General features: G+C 36.1%; 1 long non-coding RNA gene across 1 annotated transcript; it reads right to left on the bottom strand.

Moving 5' to 3' along the window:
* Positions 1 to 8,951: 8,951 nt before the first annotated feature.
* Positions 8,952 to 10,340, bottom strand: LOC131541376 (uncharacterized). Its single transcript, XR_009271482.1, has 3 exons — positions 9,961 to 10,340; positions 9,775 to 9,830; positions 8,952 to 9,576 (listed from the first exon to the last, which is right to left on the bottom strand). It is a non-coding gene; the product is annotated as an uncharacterized LOC131541376 (long non-coding RNA).
* Positions 10,341 to 19,878: the final 9,538 nt, after the last annotated feature.

Below are 19,878 nucleotides of genomic sequence, written 5' to 3'. Positions count from 1 at the left end.
CAATGGAAACTAGTTGCAACACAATGGAAACAAGCCGCAACCAAATGAAAATAAGTTGCAACACAACGGAAATACGCCACAACACAATGAAATCAGCACAACACAATGGAAACAAGTCGCAACACAACAAAATTATCACATAAACGAAATTAGTCCTATGCGTTGTGTTATGGAGATTTCGTTGTGTTGTGCACTACTGGGCCACTGTAATTTAAAGCTAATCAACAATATACAAACATTAATGATCAATTTCTGTGCATACATATGAGAATCTATGTGTGCTATAAGCATACTTAATATACTATGTTTTCCAATGAGGTTGTCCCAGTTTCTTCTAACTTACCAACATGACGCTCTCTTTTTGTCAGCATCCCCAATATGTTGCAGAATTTAATTACAGCTTGCATGCACACATAACACAGTTTTTTAAGAACTTGTCCAGTACTATTAAAGAAACCATTATAGAAAACTACATGCAGTCACAAAGGTCCTCAAATTACCACAAACAAGCACACAAAATCAGTCTTATTGTCTTGTGCAAATACATTAGGATCATTCTCAGAGTAGACAACAAGAACAACTAGCTTGTCAACAACCACAAGACTGCACCCAGTCTGAAAACCAGTAAGTCCCAGAGGAACATCCACGACTTACTGGTTCCCAGACCATAGAAACCCAGGGGAGAGGCACTCCACCCAGGCATGGTCTTCATGCTTCTGGGTTCCTGCATGTCCTTTGTGAAGATGATGGCACATGGCCAGAATCTGGTTCCAAAGAGAAGTGCACAAGACATGAATTGGCACAAGTTGTTCTGGACACAGAGTGTTCACCTAAATGCTATTTATGTTTGCTCAGTCATACACGTCTGTAGATATAATGTGAGAGTGATGAATGTTCAGACTCTTACAGAATGAACTGCCTGCAGATGAATCATTGCACAGCATACTTGATATACTATTCAGTACATAAAGACTAACTTGCATGGAATGTCAAATCAACAGAAATGAGTCTTCTTCAGGTTGGCCTCAGTAAAAAGGTCTAAGGTCTTGGCTCATTAACTGAGGAAACAAAATGTCAGGGGTGGTCAAACAATGTGATTAATTTGCCTGAGGAAGAAAATTGGTTGCAAATGAACAAAATATGTCATTTCCGACCTCTCGGACAGGGAGCAAGAACACATAATAAGGCACGTCTAATTACTGTGCCGAGGTGAGGACCTCAACTCAAGCCTTTATCACAGTTTTAAATCCACACTATACAAAGAGTTTGCTGGTTGTCAGATTAGACGCTGTAACATTCCTTGAATTCTGTGTAAATGAATCAGAAAGCGTTTAACAAAACATCCAAGGTGGTTTCATAATGGGTCTTGAAAACGCTGAGACCACAAAGCTAGGTAAAAAGGTCTGAAATCCTGCACTGCTGTAGTAAAGAGACTTTTAATTTTTGCCAGAAATCTGATATGATGCCGCAAGCAGGATTTTGTTCAGTGGAGTGACCATTGAATTGTAGTAACCTGGCCACATAAACTACATCTCGTAAAATAAAGTATATTGTAGAAAGCTAGTCTGCAAAGTTTGGGGTGGTGTGAGGGTCTGACACAAGTTGGCAGCACCATCAACGTCTGGCCACAGCTATGCCACTTTCTAGTTGTCTGCTTTTATGTGGCAGCCCTGCAGCCGCCCACATTCCATAGTGTCCAAACATGTTAACCAAACATGAATCACCAATCTGATGCCACCACCCAATCCAGTAAAATCTTTATAGTTTCACTTGCTGCCACACCAACCACCTGGGCAGACAGCAGCGTGTGATTTCCAGTTGATATCAACATATTTACCATTCGCATGCTATATAAACCCAATTCTTCAGTTACTGATATAACTGAAAAAAATTACTTTATAGTTCACCCAAAAATGAAAATTCCGTCATTTGTTGCTCACCCTCATGTCGTTCCAAACCCGTAAGACCTTCGTTCATTTTCTGGGCACAAATTAAGATATTTTTGATGAAATCCGAGAGCTTTTTTTGTGCACAAAAAAAAAGTAAAATAAAATAAAATAAATACAGTGCCCTTCATAAGTATTGGAACAGTGAAGACAAAATTGTTCTGTTGGCTGTGGAGTCAACATTTGCAAATATGATGAAAAGATATATATGAGACAAAACTACAGAATGTCACATTTTATTATTAGCCATTTCAACACATACATGTTTTGCCAAATAAAAAGAACAGCACTTTTAGAGTTCATCCCACCATTTGATGCGAGCATAAGTATTGGGACAGATGAACTTAAGGCAGATGTAAAAGATTTAAAAGCTATTATTTTGTTGCAAATCCCTTGCGTACAATCACAGCAGTGAGACTGCGACTCCTAGACATCACCAGACTCTTGGTCTCATCCTTTGAAATGCTTTTCCCAGCCTTTAATGCAGCCAATTCCAACTATTGCTTGTTTTGGGGAGTTTCTACCTTTAGTCTCCTCTTATTCTGTTGAAATTCATGTTCAATCGGATTTAAATCTGGAGATTGATTTGGGCAATCTAAGACTTTACATTTTTTTTGCCATGATAAACTCCTTGACTGAACTGGCAGGGTGTTTTGGGTCATTGTCCTGATGCAATATGAATGCACTTCCCAATGAATCTGGTGGCATTTTCTTGAATATTGGTAGGCAAGATGGTTTTGTACCCTTCCAAATTGATTCTGCTACTGTCATCACACATTAAGTCATCAGTAAAGCTGAGAGGGCCTGTTCCAGAGGCAGCCATGCATGCCCATGCCATGACACCACCTCCACCATGCTTTACAGATGAGGCTGTATGCATGGGATCATTGCAGTTCTGTGTCAAAGTCTCCTGAGGACAGTAGATTGTCAGAGAATCAGAAAGTTGTTGGTGATTTTACAGACACGTCTTTTAGGATTCATTTTCACAGCTTTTATGATTTGTCTGTCATCAACTACTGTTGTTTTCTCAGCCGATCAGGTAGTTGTTGGTTGCTGGTGGTTTCCAAACTCTTGATTTCTCCATGCCCTTTGCTTTTGCTATAGCTCTAATTGACTTCCTCTTTTCTTTTAGCATCCAAATTGCTTGCTTTTCTCTCAAAGTCAGCTCCCTCATCTTCATCTTGGTTTGTGTGTGTCATCAGCGAATGAAAGATTCAGAATACAGAAGTAATGGATATATAACTGATACGACACATTCCCTGCTTTTAATATCTGAAGAATTAATGCAACAGGACACAGCTGATCATTTAGAAAGACCTGTGAAGCAACTGTTCCAATACTTATGCTCACATCAGATAGTGGGATGAAACTCTAAAAGTGCTGAACTTCTTAGCTGGTAAAACATCTATGTGTTGAATCACCCAATAATAAAATGTGACATTCTGTAGTTTTGTCTCATATTCATCTTTTAATCATATTTGTAAATGTCTTGACTCCACAGCCAACAGAGCAATTTTGTATTTACTGTTCCAATACTTTTGGAGGGCATTGTAAATAAAATTAATTCATTAATAAAAATTAAAGACTTTATTCAAAAATCCTTCATGCACTGTGGTACTCTCAATAATGGCAGAGGACGGTAATGTGGAAGAGAGAAATTTGAATAAAGTCGTTATTTTTGTTTTCTTTCTGCACAAAAAGTATTTTCTTAGCTTCGTAAAATTACAGTTGAACTACTGATGTCACATGGACTATTTTAACAATGACCTTACTATGTTTCTGGGTTTGTGAACTTTTCAGTTACATTACTGTCTATGGATGGTAAGAAAGCTCTTGGATTTCATCAAAAAAACATTTTAATTAGTGTTAATTAAAATAAATTTTTTATCATCATTTACTCACCCTCAAGTTGTTACAAATCTGTATTCATCTATTTCTTCTGTTGAACACAAGAGAAGATATTTTGAATAATGTTGTAAACCAGACAGTTGTTGGTAGCCACTGAGGGAAAAAAAGTCAGTGGAAGTCAATGGTTACCAATAACTGCTTGGTTACCCACATTCTTCAAAATATCTTATTTTGTGTTCAACAGAATAAAGAAATTCATACAGGTCTGGAACAACATGAGGGTGAGTAAATAAGGACATTTTGTTTTCATTTTTGGGTGAACTATCCCTTCAAATTGTGTGTCTCGTGTTATTGTTAATATACTTGGATGAATGTAATTTCTAATAAGTTATAGTGTTCTGTATTTTGACTCTGGAAGCATTTTCACACTTTTTTTTTTTTTTCACCCTTAATTAAGGGTATAACCAATGATGCTACGGACAGGACCTGCTGGGTACTTAGGAAGGATCCTAATTGAATCTGACAATAATTTTCACATCACTCCCATGCTCTGTCTCCAATGCTATTAGTGACATTACTGCGCTAATGGTTGCTATGGCAGCATGAGCAATGCTCATTAATGACCTCAGCTGTAGTAATATTCAGTACAATCTTTTCTTTTTCTTTATTTCCTGCTTCTTTTGGCCCTTACTTCTGATTTGAAGATGTAAGAACACTTACAAGATGTATGACATTAATGGACTGCTCTCAAGACAGGTCGGGGGAAAGTTGTGATGTTTCCTGTTGTAATTAACATTGGAAAACTGTCCAAGGAGGCATGAAAGAAAATCATTAGACAATTTGTGGTATTAAGGGTTTTCTATCACATGAATTTATCAGAAAAAAGAATCAAATTCAGTATGGAGGTTACTGCTTTACAAAGTCTTTTGCTTTGATCACACTCTAAAAATTAGTAGATCAAGTAAATCATGTGGGGGGAAAAACAACCAAATATTTATATAATAATAAAAATAAAATGCAATTATCAACTTAAGACTTAAAGACATAAAGAATTAAAGAAAGTCAAGTAATTGCATTACTTTTACTTGATACAAAGAGAGATCAACAAATTACAACACAATCTGTATTAGATTATCTTAAGGTAAATAGATAGATAGATAGATAGATAGATAGATAGATAGATAGATAGATAGATAGATAATATTTCTTTGCTAACTGTCATCTTTATCTACTATGAACACCCTCTGTTTCTACAATGCACCACACAAAATCCCCTACAGGAAAGATCCTCAAATGGACAGATGTTCTTTTAAAAAGTCTATTCTTACCAGCTAGTTCTGCACAACTGTGCAAAAATGATAGGACAAACAAATGTCTGTTGTGGATGAGGCAGTGTTTTGAATGTGGTCAAGCTTTGTTTAACGAGCTTCCTGAGAAGCTCATTTTCCTTGGGACAGAACACTCCTGGAATTGTAGCAAATAACATTTCAATGGCCTGTAAACAACAGGGTACGCGGCCAGATTCACATCTGATTTGTGGAGCACTTCCCGGCGAGTCAGCCAAGAGGACGGCCGTGTGGTGGCTCTAGCTGGGTTGAGCGCTGAGCAGCTGGACCATGGCAGATCTTTTCACACACCCACACAACACACACACAGCAGCCACCAGCTAAAACACACAAACCCCACCCCAGACAGCTTGGAGAGACTACAAACTACAGTCCACATGGCCAAAACAAATGGTGCAGTTCCATCACAGTAGCCCATGTAACCGATATGGATTGGCTGACAGGAATCATAAGTGAATCCTACATCTGATCAAGAACACAATAAGTGGTTGTACAAGCTTTTCACCTTTCTGATTCCTTTTCACTGATTCAGAGAGATGTCAAACCTGTTCATATTTACAATTCATAAGTTTATTAAGTTTATGAGAAAGAAACATTTATCTTTTTGTAAATAAATGAAGGCACTAAATATGATGTATTATGATCAATCATGTCAAATTTACAATTTATTTCATGATTAAAGCTTGTTTAAATTAAAAGTTAAGAATGGCCATGTTCTATAATTAATGTTAATAAATGTTATTAAATTATAGCCTAAAGAAATGTCTGATAAATTTGCAGTTTAGGCCTTGTGGCAGAGATACATGCATTTATCAAAATAATCTGTATGTGTCAAGTTTAAGTTAAAAAAAATACATAAATATACAGTATTTATGATTTTATTCATTTCTTAATTAAAAATTAAGGAAAGCTCTGTGATTTTATTAGTTTGATTAATTGTTCAGATGTTTACCTAACATATCAAATATATATATTTTTAACATTATTCCAATTTAAAAGTTTTCAGTGAGGTGTTACTTTCTTTGTCTTTTTCTCTTATCCGTATATTTGTCAAACTGTGTTACACTCTTAAAAATGAAGGTTCTTTATACTACGGGGCCGTTGAATGCTTGAATCTGATTGGCTGACGAACGTTCTAAGGTGTGCAATTATTTTCAGGGAAAAGCACGGCGAAGTTCCAGGCAGCTCTTGACCGCATTACATGACCATATCACTTCACCAAATGATTTCTGTTATTTCAAAAGGTCTTACAATAGCAAAATAACCAAAACCCACAACAACACTGGCCAAACAAATAAATATAGTAAACAAATGGATAAAAAGGACAGATCATGTCCATGTTTTTGCCACAAAATTACGCTTTATTATGTAAGGAAAGCACATACTCTCTCTCTCCCGCTCTCTCTCCCTCACAGACCGCACATACATAACAGTTACAGTTTGCGAACACTAACAAACATCGCGCTAATGCTGTTAGCGCTACTCTGACGATTTTATCAGTAAACAACTTAATAACTACATGACTTCTCACAAGCAAGGTAACAACAACGGCGCTGTTCGTGAACAAAAGGAACTAAGTTTCACTACAGCTAGAGACATTGCTGCCGAACACTATTGAGAGACGCACAGAGGTCTCTCTCGCTCTCTCATAACTTACTTATTAACTGTATTAACTGCATTATTAGTCTGCTATCAACGGTTCAAGCCTCCGGTACTAGGTTTAAAATGACGTTTTGGAATTAGCAATGGAGGCGTTGGATGAAATGCAGAAGAAATAATCCTACTCACAATAGCGATTTAAGTAGAAATACCTGACGAATGCCTTGAAATATATCATCTGATCGATGTCTTGAGGTGTGGCAACCGTAGTATAAGCGGAATAATTTAATTCGGTCCGTTGAATTATTAGAAAAATAATGCACACCCGAGGTGGTGATGCGGTCACGACGCGAACCGCATCACCACCTTATTTTTCTAATAATCCAACGGCCCGTCGTCAATTATTCCTTACTTGTTGGCATCAATGGTTCCACAAAGAACCTTTACCATCCATGGAACATTTTCATTCCACAAACAGTTCATACAGTGGAAAAAGGTTCTTTAGATTATTAAAATCTTCTTTTAAGAACTGTTCACCGAAAGGTTCTTTGGGGAACCAAAACTGGTTCGTCTATGGCATCGCTGTGAAAACCCACTTTTGGAACCTTTATTTTTGAGATAACCCTATCCTGACAAAATCTTAATATAACTGTACTTTTTATTAGGGATGTGCGGGTCTAGTCGACTAAACGGTACAGCTCCTGCTAGTCGACACTGAAATCAATAGTCCACTACACAAGAGAAAAAAATTACCAGAATTTTAACGTTACATTTAAAACATTTTAACAACAAGCTCACATAAAACTTTTGAAAAATAATAAATATCAAAATATTTAAATATATAAATATTTTTAAAAGCCTATCTGTGCAGAAACTACATTTTTACCTCAGGCCTCGCATGCCTTTTCATCATGTCAGTTGCCATGAGCTCAAAATGGCCAAGCGAAGAACCAGAAAGGTGTGGGATTATTTGAAGGAAATGGAAAAGTTGTGTGTAAACTGTGTAATGTCAAATTAGCTTACAATAACTCTACTGGAGCGATGCGTAATCACATTCAATACAGGCACATATGCGTTAGCTTGGAGGCTAGCCAAAGCCAACAAACGTCAATCCTGTCATATACTACAACCCGCCGCTGCGGTCCGCGATCCCATCCGCGCCATCTATTCCTCTAAAACCCACTTCGGTGGTGGTGCGGGATTTCCAGGCTATTTTCGAAACTGTCTGCTTGCTTGTAGTTATCTCTCTGTGTGCCTGTAACTTCAGTTCCTCCCGAGCGCGGAACTTTGTTTTTTTTTTTTTTTCAAGTGCAGAATCGCCTCAAGTCCCGTCTTTCGCCAGACCACGTTAACATTTTAAAATGTTAAAAAACAAATGCGCATGGTCTGAGTAATTAAAACGAGCATTGTTTTGTTTTTAGACAATATAGCCAACATGAAGTACATTTTTAAAAGCCGTTTTAATGCTATTCCTTGATAAACTTTTCTATTGTTTTTGACTTGTGTTTTAATATGTTGGCTAACGTTATATGAAAATGAAGAATTCTGTCAGTCTATTTTCCATTTCTGCATTGCTCCAGCTGATCTGAATAAATAAGCTATGCACTGGTTTATGTTGAGTGTATGCTCTTCCTTATTTTCTGTTTAACGACCGCCTAAAATTAAATGATGATAACGCGAGGCAAGCATACCCAGGTGAAAAAGAAATATATTTAAATTGTGCTTTTTCAGACACACTTAATATATTTATATTATACTGTACTAATTGCATATTAAATTAAATATTGAAACAACTTTAAGTATATTAAGTGTATTTCAAGATATGCTTAAGTTCAATTTTAATCTATTTGTAATATATTTAATATATTGAAATTGTGTTAAATTGGAACCACTTTAAGTATATTTAGTGCAATTTAAGTGTATTTTTAAAAATACATTTAAAATGTACTTTTAATACTTCATGAACTACAGGTAGAGTATATTTGAAGCATCGTTTTAATGTGCTTCAAGTACATTTCAATTGTAATTCAGCTTATTAGAAATGCATTAGCAATAGCAATACACTAATAGTATATTATATTATATTTATTAGTATTATATTTTTCAATATATACACACACGTACACTTTGATAATTAGAAAACTTTAATGTATTATATATTGTGTACATTACAAATATTCATGAAGTACATTAAAAAAAGTACAGCAGCATATATACTTTGGTGAAAAACAAAAAAAACATACTATTAAATGTATTAAAAATTATTACTACAAACATACTCAAGTACATTTTAAAACATTATACAAAAAACAAATGAAAAAAAGACTGAAATGCTATGGAAGAGCCATCTTATCCATTTGTAGAACATTTCAGTTATACCTGTATTACTGAAAAGTAAAGAATTTTACATCAATGAATAAATAAAAATTACAATGCAATTTTCTGAAGAAAAAAAAAAACATGTAAAGTGAATAGATGTGTGTGCAAAGACTGAAGATGATAAAGTTCAAGCAACAGAATAGGGAGGGATGGAGGGGTTTTGGAGGTGGACAAGGAGATGGTGTAGGGATGGTGATGAGAGGATGACTATGATGCCCTGGCGGCTTAGATGGTGTTTGGCACATGGCACAGACCCAGAGCATCCCAGTGCTGACAACACACGGTGGAGTCGAGGGAGGGAGGAGCCAAGATGTAGATGGTGTGACTGCCGACATCTGGGGGCCGACCGATGGAGACAGAGCTGGTGGATCCAAAGCCGCAGACTAAGGGCCGATGGAGCTGAGCGTCGTCGCAGGTTCCGGAGACCTGGGCACAGCCTAGTCAGTAGTGTCTTGCAGCTTTAGAAAAAAAAAAAAAACAGAAACAAAATTAGATAACAGATTTTTACATGAATGACTGAAAAGAAGCACAAATTAGCCACCTGGAATGGACACATTGCTAACGTTTTTCTTCCAAGATTGACTGAATCCCCCTCTATTAGGCCTGATTCAAAAATCTATATTAACAGAGGTGATACGACATTAAAATATACTTACTATTCCTTTGCATGTCTCTGCACTCAGATTTAATTTTGTCTTCTATAGCAGCTGATCTGAAAAACAGCAAATGTTAATATTGCTCACACGCACACACAAAAAAGGCAAATGATGATTGATGATTTGTTTTCTATTTAAGAATGACAGAACAATGTACCTGGTCGGAAATATAGTCAAAAATCTTACCAGTCTCAGCAGTTTCAGATGTACTGTATGCTTTTATAAGCAACCCTTCTTACAATTTAATCTTTGTTCTTATCTGTAATGAGAAATATATATATTAGAAAATAAAGTCATAAGGTTGTCAAGCTTGAACAAATATAGACACCAATCAACCAACACTACCACAGTTTGCTGATCAGCTCAAGACAAAGTAATTGTATGTTCATAATCATGGTTTTTCAAAGATCATTAACCTTATTACAATGAAGCCAAATTGTTCAGGAAATCAGAAATAAATACTTCATGTTGCAAATAAAAGAATGTTAATGTTAACTAATTTTATTTTATTTTTTTCTGCCAATGCATGTGTCAAAAACATGACTGGTACAGACAAATAACCCTAATTAAATACAAATTTTACCTGAAGTCACAGTGAGGTTCTGAAGCTAGACGTCATACACGCTCGCAGAAGCTGGTAAAAATAAGAACATACCGCTTTATGCCATGGTCTGTCTGAATACTGGATTCTGATTGGCTGGCAGGTGTTGATTCAATTCGTTGAACCGCACAGGTAGTTCCAGGTCAGTTTAATCACGTTCTATATTAATGCGCTTCCTATAAACATTGGTAACCATAGTAACATACAGTTACAGTTGAATAGTAATACAGACGAAAATAACCGTCATTTTTATCGTTCCGGTCAAATATTACAGCACAAATATTATTAACATCTTTAATATGTGAATGCTGGCAAATGACCATGACATAAACGGAATAATCAACGGCTAGCTGTGCATTAAACGATCTGAATGCACTCCGCTGCGCGTCGGGCGGTTCTTCGCCTCCACGTCGTGCATTCAGATCGTTTAATGCACAGCTAGCCGTTGATTATCCCTTACACATTTTCTAATTAATTTCATAATTCCCCCAAAACAATTTGAATTCTGCCATCACTCACCCTTAAGATGCTCCAAACCATCTAAGACTTTCGTTCATCTTCGAAAGAAAAGCGGAGATATTTTAATGAAATCTGAGAGATGTATGTCCCTCCGATGAAAAGGTTCATCAAAGATGTTCACGTTTCAAAAAGTTCATCGCAAAAAACATCACCAAATCCATATGAATTGCGTGGTTTCCTCCAAGCGCCCTAAAGAGACACGATCGCTCTATATAACACTGTTTAAATTTAGACTTATATTCACATTCAAGGGACATTTGCACGCATATCATATTTGATTTACTAAGCTCTCTGCTGCGAGCTCATTATCATACGAACCAATCAGAGCAGTTCAATGGCTCTGGAACCAATCAGGTCTAGTCTGTGTTGTTTGAATTTAAACACAAATAAATTTTTTGGGTTTTTTCTCATTTCAGATATGATGTTGAAATTCTTGTGGGAATTTCAGAAATGTATATTAGAAAATAAAGGCGTCAAGCTTGAACAAGTTTATAAACACCTAGCTTATTACAATTAATGTATGGGCACACCATGGCTACCATTTAGAGTAGTTAAAAGTGTAACTAAAAATATATTTATTACCAAAGTATTTCTAGTATACTTTTTATAAACACATTAAAAGTATGCTTCTGTTTAGCATATTTCTTAGAAGTATAACTAAGCATATATTTAATACAAAAGTACTTCTAGTATACTTTTTAGAAATATATTAAAATATATTAAAGTATTTTTTAAATGCACTTCAAATAAGCATGTTGGGAATACAAATGTATTATAAACATACTATTTGAATTTCAAGTATATTTTTAATACATTTATTACTACGTCTTTTTCACCTGGGTAGGCATAATCGTGACCTATTTTTAGCAGATTTCATTGAGGGATTTGACAGTGTGATGTAAAGATTAAGTATTTCAAGTGTAGGCTGTTATAAATGCACAGTTTTTTTTTTGTTTGTTTTGCCATTTTTAGGGGGTTTCTAGCTTTTAGACTAGTCGACTAGTCGGATACAAAACTTCCGTTTAAACGGCAGTCAAATTAGTTGTAGCACACATCCCTACTTTTTATATAATTCAAATTGGCATTGTGAAGGGGGATCTTAATTTGGACTTAAAATATTCAAGTTTTACAGTAATCAAACATGGGCAGTATAGTTCAGCCTTATCATGAGCCTACCACTTCTTGAACTGAAAGAAAAAATCTTCTTGTTTCTTTTCAGCACAATTTATTTACTTTTTTATATTTATTAAAGGGGTCCTATTATGCTCTTTTGCAAAGTCTTGATTTTGTTTTGGGGGTGTACTAGAACATGATTTCATGCTTGGTGGTTCAAAAATCGCATTATTTTTCAAATAATTTACATTATTACAAGACCTTCCTCTTTTTGTGCCTGGCACAAAAGGCTCGATTAGTTCATGGTTTGATGAAGGCCCGCCTTCCGAAAAACAAATTGTGTTGTGATTGGTTAGCTGTTCCAATGCGTTGTGATTGGCGAACAGCTTAGACTGTTTCAGTACTGCCCCACCCCTTGCCACAGCAGGATGGCGTCGCCATATGAATTCAGACCCCGAGAATATTGAACAAGAGGATCGCGCAGAATCTATGCAAGCACGGATGTTGCAAGACATATTAAAGTGGTAACATTGTTTTGTTGTTGTTGTTGCTAAATCGCGTTTTAGATAGGATGTCAACAACAGTTTAAAGGGGTCATATAATGCCCATTTTCCACAATTTGATATTATTCTTTAGGGTCTTAATGAAAAGTCTGTAACATAGTTTGGTTAAAATTTCTCATTGGTAGTGTAAAAAACATCTTTTTCACCCTGTCAAAAGCAGCTCTTGTCAGAGCAAGGGGTATTGTGTCATTCTCCTTTAAATGTTAATGAGCTCTGCTGACTCCGCCCCTCTCTTCCAAGCTACTCTCTTAGGGACTGTTTACTTTAGCCGCATACATCGGGAAACTTGCTAATTAGCACATAATTAGGAAAGGCCATTTACAAAGATTCATTTAAAAAACCTTGTACTCACTTTTTCTGGAGGTGATGCTGGATCACGAATGATTCGCGCGAACATAGACGCATTTAGGTAGATGGAGGGCGCATTCCCTTAGACTGTTTCAGTACTGCCCCACCCCTTGCCACAGCAGGATGGCGTCGCCATATGAATTCAGACCCCGAGAATATTGAACAAGAGGATCGCGCAGAATCTTTGCAAGCACGGATGTTGCAAGACATATTAAAGTGGTAACATTGTTTTGTTGTTGTTGTTGCTAAATCGCGTTTTAGATAGGATGTCAACAACAGTTTAAAGGGGTCATATAATGCCCATTTTCCACAATTTGATATTATTCTTTAGGGTCTTAATGAAAAGTCTGTAACATAGTTTGGTTAAAATTTCTCATTGGTAGTGTAAAAAACACCTTTTTCACCCTGTCAAAAGCAGCTCTTGTCAGAGCAAGGGGTATTGTGTCATTCTCCTTTAAATGTTAATGAGCTCTGCTGACTCCGCCCCTCTCTTCCAAGCTACTCTCTTAGGGACTGTTTACTTTAGCCGCATACATCGGGAAACTTGCTAATTAGCACATAATTAGGAAAGGCCATTTACAAAGATTCATTTAAAAAACCTTGTACTCACTTTTTCTGGAGGTGATGCTGGATCACGAATGATTCGCGCGAACATAGACGCATTTAGGTAGATGGAGGGCGCATTCCCTTCAGAACAAAACCTAATCCTCTTCAGCCGCTCAGATGAAGGGAGTAAATGACTACTGCTCATTATTACATCCAACAACAAAATACCTCAATCGCTTAGGAGTCATTCTTGTCTACATCTGCTTCGGCGGTGAAACAACTGATGACAGTTCACTCAGGGCGGGTCTGAGGTAAAACACCAGTGCAGTCTGTGCTGAAAGGCTGCTGTCAATCAACAATCGTGGGAGGGGCCTCCGTCCGTGTGACGTCACACGGACAGACGGCTCGATTTAAGAAAGGGGTAAAGATTTAAGGAGATTACAAAAATAAAATACTGGGTGGATTTTTATCATTATAGGGTGGTTGTGTACACACACTGCCAACACACATTTCAGTTCAAACAACTTGTAAAAGTGCATGTAGCATTATATGACCCCTTTAAAAATAACTGCATTCACTATGTACAGATACATGCAACTGTAATATGTATTATGTTTATTGTTCTACAACTCTAACAATATAACATGAATTGCAGTGAAACTGTTATACATTTGAATTTATTTATACCATAGTCCAGTGTTTCCCACAGACACACTTGTGGCGCATAAGTTATATATTCAAATTAATTCTCTGCCAGCAGGAGCCGCTTTTGGAGTGGTAGAGAGTCAGTTTTCCCCGGTAACCGCTGTACGCAAAGCAAAGCTCCGCTCACAAACGCCACTTTATCAGACATTACATGCAAGATGAAATGAAAATGAAATCCAAAATTTTCTGAAGACAGTCAATTTCCTTCAGAAATACAGTGATATAAGAACACTCACACTGGGTTTCGATTTTGAAATGTGCAGTGCTCAACCAAGCTTTCTAACAATTAGAATTTCCGTAGGCGGGATTTATTTTCATGATATTCTAATGGACCGCTTTGTGATATCACAAATACAGAAAATCAACGCTGTAGTCCAAACGAGCCGTTCATTGTAGTTCTTGAAATGGGATTTTTTTTAAAAAACGAAATATCTCCCTTTGGAGTGGACTTTGAGATTTGTAACTTTGTAGATCATTTTATGCCCAAACATACACACTACACACTGACTAAAATTCTAAAAAGTGAAAAAGCATAATAGGACCCCTTTAAGTAAATAATAATAGTCTTGGAGAAAGACGTTTGCATAAACCAAAGAGTCATTCTGCTGTATTACAATATGAATTAATTTTGTTCAACTGGGATTTAATTCACTTAATTTCTGTTGCCGAGCGTGATGGAAGAATGACAGTTGGTTTATTGCTGCGTTTGGTAAAACATCTCTTTGCTTCTGTCTGGCTTTATTGAGGTTGGAGAGCTGGTCGGCCGCTCGGAGATGGGAAGCTGCCAGTAATGGACAGTTGCAGATGCCAAATTGGGGAAGTGAAAGTGCTGGTACCCCCTCCTCTCTCTCTCTCTCTCCCTTATTTTTCTCAACCATTACAATAAAGGCCTAAGAACCACAAACCCTCACACTGAATGTACATGAACACACACACACACACACACACACACACACACATTAACCTCAAGAAAATCTAACCATTACCCTGCATTTTAAACTACTTTTTTTAAATATAAAGTTAAAAATACCATTCAATCAGTTTGGGATCAGTACTTTTTTATTGTTTTTTTAAAGAGGTTTTTTGCTCTCCAAGACTGCATTTCTTTGACATTAAAACAGTCATATTGTGAAATATTGTTATAATTTAAAATAACTAAATCTTTTCTATTTTAAAATCTTAAAATTAAAAATTAGCAGCTGAATTTTCAGCAGCCATTACTCCAGTCTTCGGTGTCACATGATCCTTCAGAAATCATTCTAATACACTGATTTGCTGTTAAAGAAGCACTGTGTATGCTTATACACAAAATTTCTGACAATTCATGAACCATGCTGTAAATATGTATGCAAATGTTGATTTTTCATATAGACTTAAAATATCTCTAATACAATTCAAATACACATCCGAACAAGACCTCAACTATCTATAGGACTGAAAACCATAGTAATTATGAACCGTGCATGCAGCTTCTCACCTTATAAATACATTCTTTATTTTGTGCTCATTCTCACCATATGAAATTTGATGCTATCCTTGATTTCCTCTTCCTCTTTATTTGCTTTCTGCACAATCACATACCTATTAAACTATTAAACTAACAGGCTGTTTTCTCCAGGCAGCGTAATCATTTGTATATTGTTGCTGAGGTTACAGCTGTCTTTCGGCTTCAAAAACACATTGATATGTATTTCTGCATTTGCAATACATTATTATATTGTTTGTGAACTGATTTTTCACACAGTTAAAGTGATTCCAAACCTGTATGACTTTCATTATTTTGTGGACCATAAAATACATTTTTAAATATAGTTTGCAAAATATAGTTGTTGTTTTGTTTGTTTTTTGGTTCATACAATGAAAGTCAACTAGGGCCAATGTTGTTTGGACTCAAAAGGTGTGAGAGTGAGCAAATGATGACAGAATTCTTGAACTATCCCTTTAAGTACAACTGAGAAAACAGAGCTGGCATAATGATTTCTTTGTCCGACTCATTTAGGGACTCTTTCTGTTTAGGGGAAGTGAGACAGGAAGTCTGAATCCTAAGGAGGCAGCACTGAATGAATGACAGAGAAATCGTCCCTTCCTGCATGAGCTGTCTGTAGGGAAGGAAAAAAATTAAACAAAACAAAAAAATCCTATGTGTTGTCACTGATGATGATGCCAATAAAACCTGCATATGCGAACTTGTAGGAAATATGGGGAAGTATATTGCAAAATCTTTTGACCGCTGGGCGCTGCATCCAAGGGGATTTCCATCTGAGCTTCTGCAAATATTACAGGAAACTATTTTTAGAGACATAACAATTATTCTGAGAACAGGAATATGCTTCTATGGTATTTCTTGCCTTAATATTCTATTCTGAGAACTTGACATGAAATATTTTGTACAGACGCACACATACGAGCCCCATTAATAAATAACTCCTACATTGAAAGGAAGCTTCATCTCGAAACAAATTGACCTAATGCTGTATTTTGTTATACTCTAGTTATAGAGTAAACAGTAACCCGTCTCTTCTTCCGAATAAAATGTGGGGTGTGAACTTTCCCTGACAGAATGAGGGCAGGGAGACATCCAGGGAATTAAGGTGTTGCTCAAGCACAATTATATAATTATACATTTCCTTTGTTGTTGCCATATTAGACAAAATTTACCAACAATTGCTGTAAATGAGGCCTGCCTTTGAAGTTATCAGACAATTACACACACAACATAAAAGTAGGATTTCAAGATCTCGGAGACTGAAGCCTTTGTTTAAAGATTACATCTTGTCACTACAGAAGCAGGGATTTGACTGAGCCGAACAAATGTGTGTTCCTTTCTCTCCAGCATGATATAAACATCAGAGCTGTGAAAGTTCTGCTGGAATTCATTTAGTCAGAAATAGGTTTGATGAACTACACCGCTGTCACAATGCCAATAGATTCTTATCTAAAATGATGCCATAGAGAAGTGGAGGGAAAACTCACACTGAAATGGTGCTTAAAGACTCATTTTGTTGAGACATGCACCAATAAACTTCCAGCACGGTGTGAACATGTTCCAAAGTATGGAAAAAATTGTGTGTAATTGCGAGGCAAAGCAACCCTATTGAATTCACAACTGCAAAATATGGGGAAATGCGTGCTTAATGCCAGTTGTATGTCAGATTTGCAGGACCATACGGAGAGGGTGGAGTGTTTTTGTTTTTTCTTTCTCACACAAACAGTGAATGTAAGGATGTGAGTGGGTGTCTATCAGCACAAAGGCACATATGGACATTCATTAAAAACGGTTCCTGAAACTCAGTAATAACTGAATATTCTGTGGACAATAATAGTTAAGCTCAGTCAACATTATTGTTATACATATACTTTTACATATTTTACTTCTTTTTTAAATGCAAAAATAAATAAATAGCTGTCAAACAATTAATCGCGATTAATCGCATACAAAATACAAGTTTTTGTTTGCATGTGTTCTGTGTATATTTATTATGCATATATAAATACACACAAATACAGTATATATTTTGAAAATATTTACATGTATTTATATGTCTATATTTATAATCATAATCATAAATATATTTAATATATAAACAACATAATTTTCTGAAATATATACATGCATGTGTGTGTTATATATATATATAATAAATATACACAGCACACATACATATATTATGTAAACAAAAACTTTTATTTTGGATGCGATTAATCGTTTGACAGCACTAATAAAAAGTAAGTAAATAAATAAAATGTTATATCTTATCTTTTAACTTTGATCTGTGAAAATATACAACTTAAAAATTATGATTTAAACTGAAGAATTAACACAAGCATTTCAAGCTTCACATTTCTAAATGCTTAAATACTTCAAAATTGGCCCCATTTACTTCCATTGTAAGTGCCTCATATTTACTCAGCTTTTTTTTTTTTTTGTGGTTTATACTATGAATTCTGTTGATTAAGCTTAACTTGAATTGAACCCTGAATAGTGCTTTGGCCATCTTTTAAATAAAATCTAATTCTCTTACGGAGGATAGACCTACATGCAAACTTGATTTTGAGGATTTTAAGCTACAGGGTAAATATTAAATGATGTCTATGAAGGCTTCATTCAAACTTTTGGCCATTTATTAGGCCTTAAAGACATTAACAACCATCCAAATGACTTACTGATTGATACAGCTACTTACAAGTGTGTTGAAATGCCTTCAATTTACTCCAGTGGCTAATTTCTACCTTGCAAGTACTTAAACACTGTCTGTGTGTGTGCCATAGTCTGAAAAAGACCTGAAAATAGTACCTGAATCGGCAAATCTGGGGTCCTTAAATCAAACAAACTCTTTTAATCTCCAAGGAACCTCAGAAGGTAGCTATCTGCAACCCACGGAGTGCAGGTCTTATTATTTCTGTTTCATTATAGTGAGCAAATTAAATATCAGGGCCAGAAACAGGAGTCGTGTAGTCTTTTAATTATGTCTAATAAATCTAACTCCCTAATTGCCCCTGGGGAAAAGAAGGACTGCTGGGTAATGGAGGGGCCTGGAATGGCACTTTGCTATTTGTTATTCTACCTTCCTAGATTAAGCCGACAGACAAAAAGTGGGTGATTGTCAAGGCGTGCACCGTGTTTGTTTACGTCCTTGTAGCTGGAGGGGACTACCATTCTAATGAACATCGAGAAAACGCATGCTAATTGGATGTGTTTACTTAATACTGAAGCATGATGCTATTGCTGTGGATTGTGCAGTTGAGAAAGGTTTGTGTATTTTTTTACTGTTTGAAAATGAGTTAGCAACTCTTCATTAAGGGCATATCCACATCTGCTCTATTAATGTGGAAGCTGCTGTTAATAGTTCCTGATGCTCACATGGGTATTAACAGACAAAGACACTGAGTCGAGATAATTATGTTGTGGTAAAGATTACTGTCGTTCTGTCGGCTTCAATATATGTCAATATGAAGTGAATAATCAGTTTTTTTATTGAGTGACTTCTGCTTAGTTTTAGGACACGTCTGATGAAGTCCTCAATGTTTTTAACTGAAGCAGACAGGCATGTTCAACTCAAATGTAATTTGAAAGTAAAAAGTTAAATGAGGCATACTCAAAAACCTTAGAAATAATATTCTTATAATGTGGCATAAGAACTTACAGACAATTTCAAAAGAATCTCATCAAGTATACATAAAAAGTTGGGTGATTTTTAATGTGTAAAATGAACCTCCCCTCAACAAACACGTTCTCTTTTCAGACAGACTTTTTAGTGGCAGGTTTGAGGGGATATATTGAACTTCCTTTCCATTATATCACAGATCACAAATTAGTCAAATTGAGTTCCTTGTCTCAGAATCTGTCTGATAGGGGTCACTATGTTTGACTCACAGGGCCATTGGTCTGTGTGTGTGTGTGTGTGTGTGTGTGTTTGTCTACATACACATCCGCACTCTACAGTCAGACGTGATAGACCTGAGGCCTTCGCTGGTGGCTAGAGCTGGGGGCTGCTTACTCACTGGTGTCAATGAATCACAATGACTGTATAAGTGGTGTGGTGTTAGGTTGGAAAAAAGTGGAATGGTTTGTGGTAAATCAACTTGAATAGAATGTTTTTTGAGGTGCCTGCTTACAAAGACTTGATGTTTTTTTGTTTTTTTTTTCCTTTTAGTCTTTGTCTGTTAGCTTTAAAACTATGCAACTCCCTAAAAGTGTACATTTTTAAC

Source organism: Onychostoma macrolepis, chromosome 05 (assembly GCF_012432095.1).
Source record: "Onychostoma macrolepis isolate SWU-2019 chromosome 05, ASM1243209v1, whole genome shotgun sequence".
Classification (NCBI taxonomy): domain Eukaryota; kingdom Metazoa; phylum Chordata; class Actinopteri; order Cypriniformes; family Cyprinidae; genus Onychostoma; species Onychostoma macrolepis.
The sequence above is the reverse complement of the archived record's forward strand: the minus strand, read 5'-3'. Positions and strand labels throughout refer to the sequence as shown.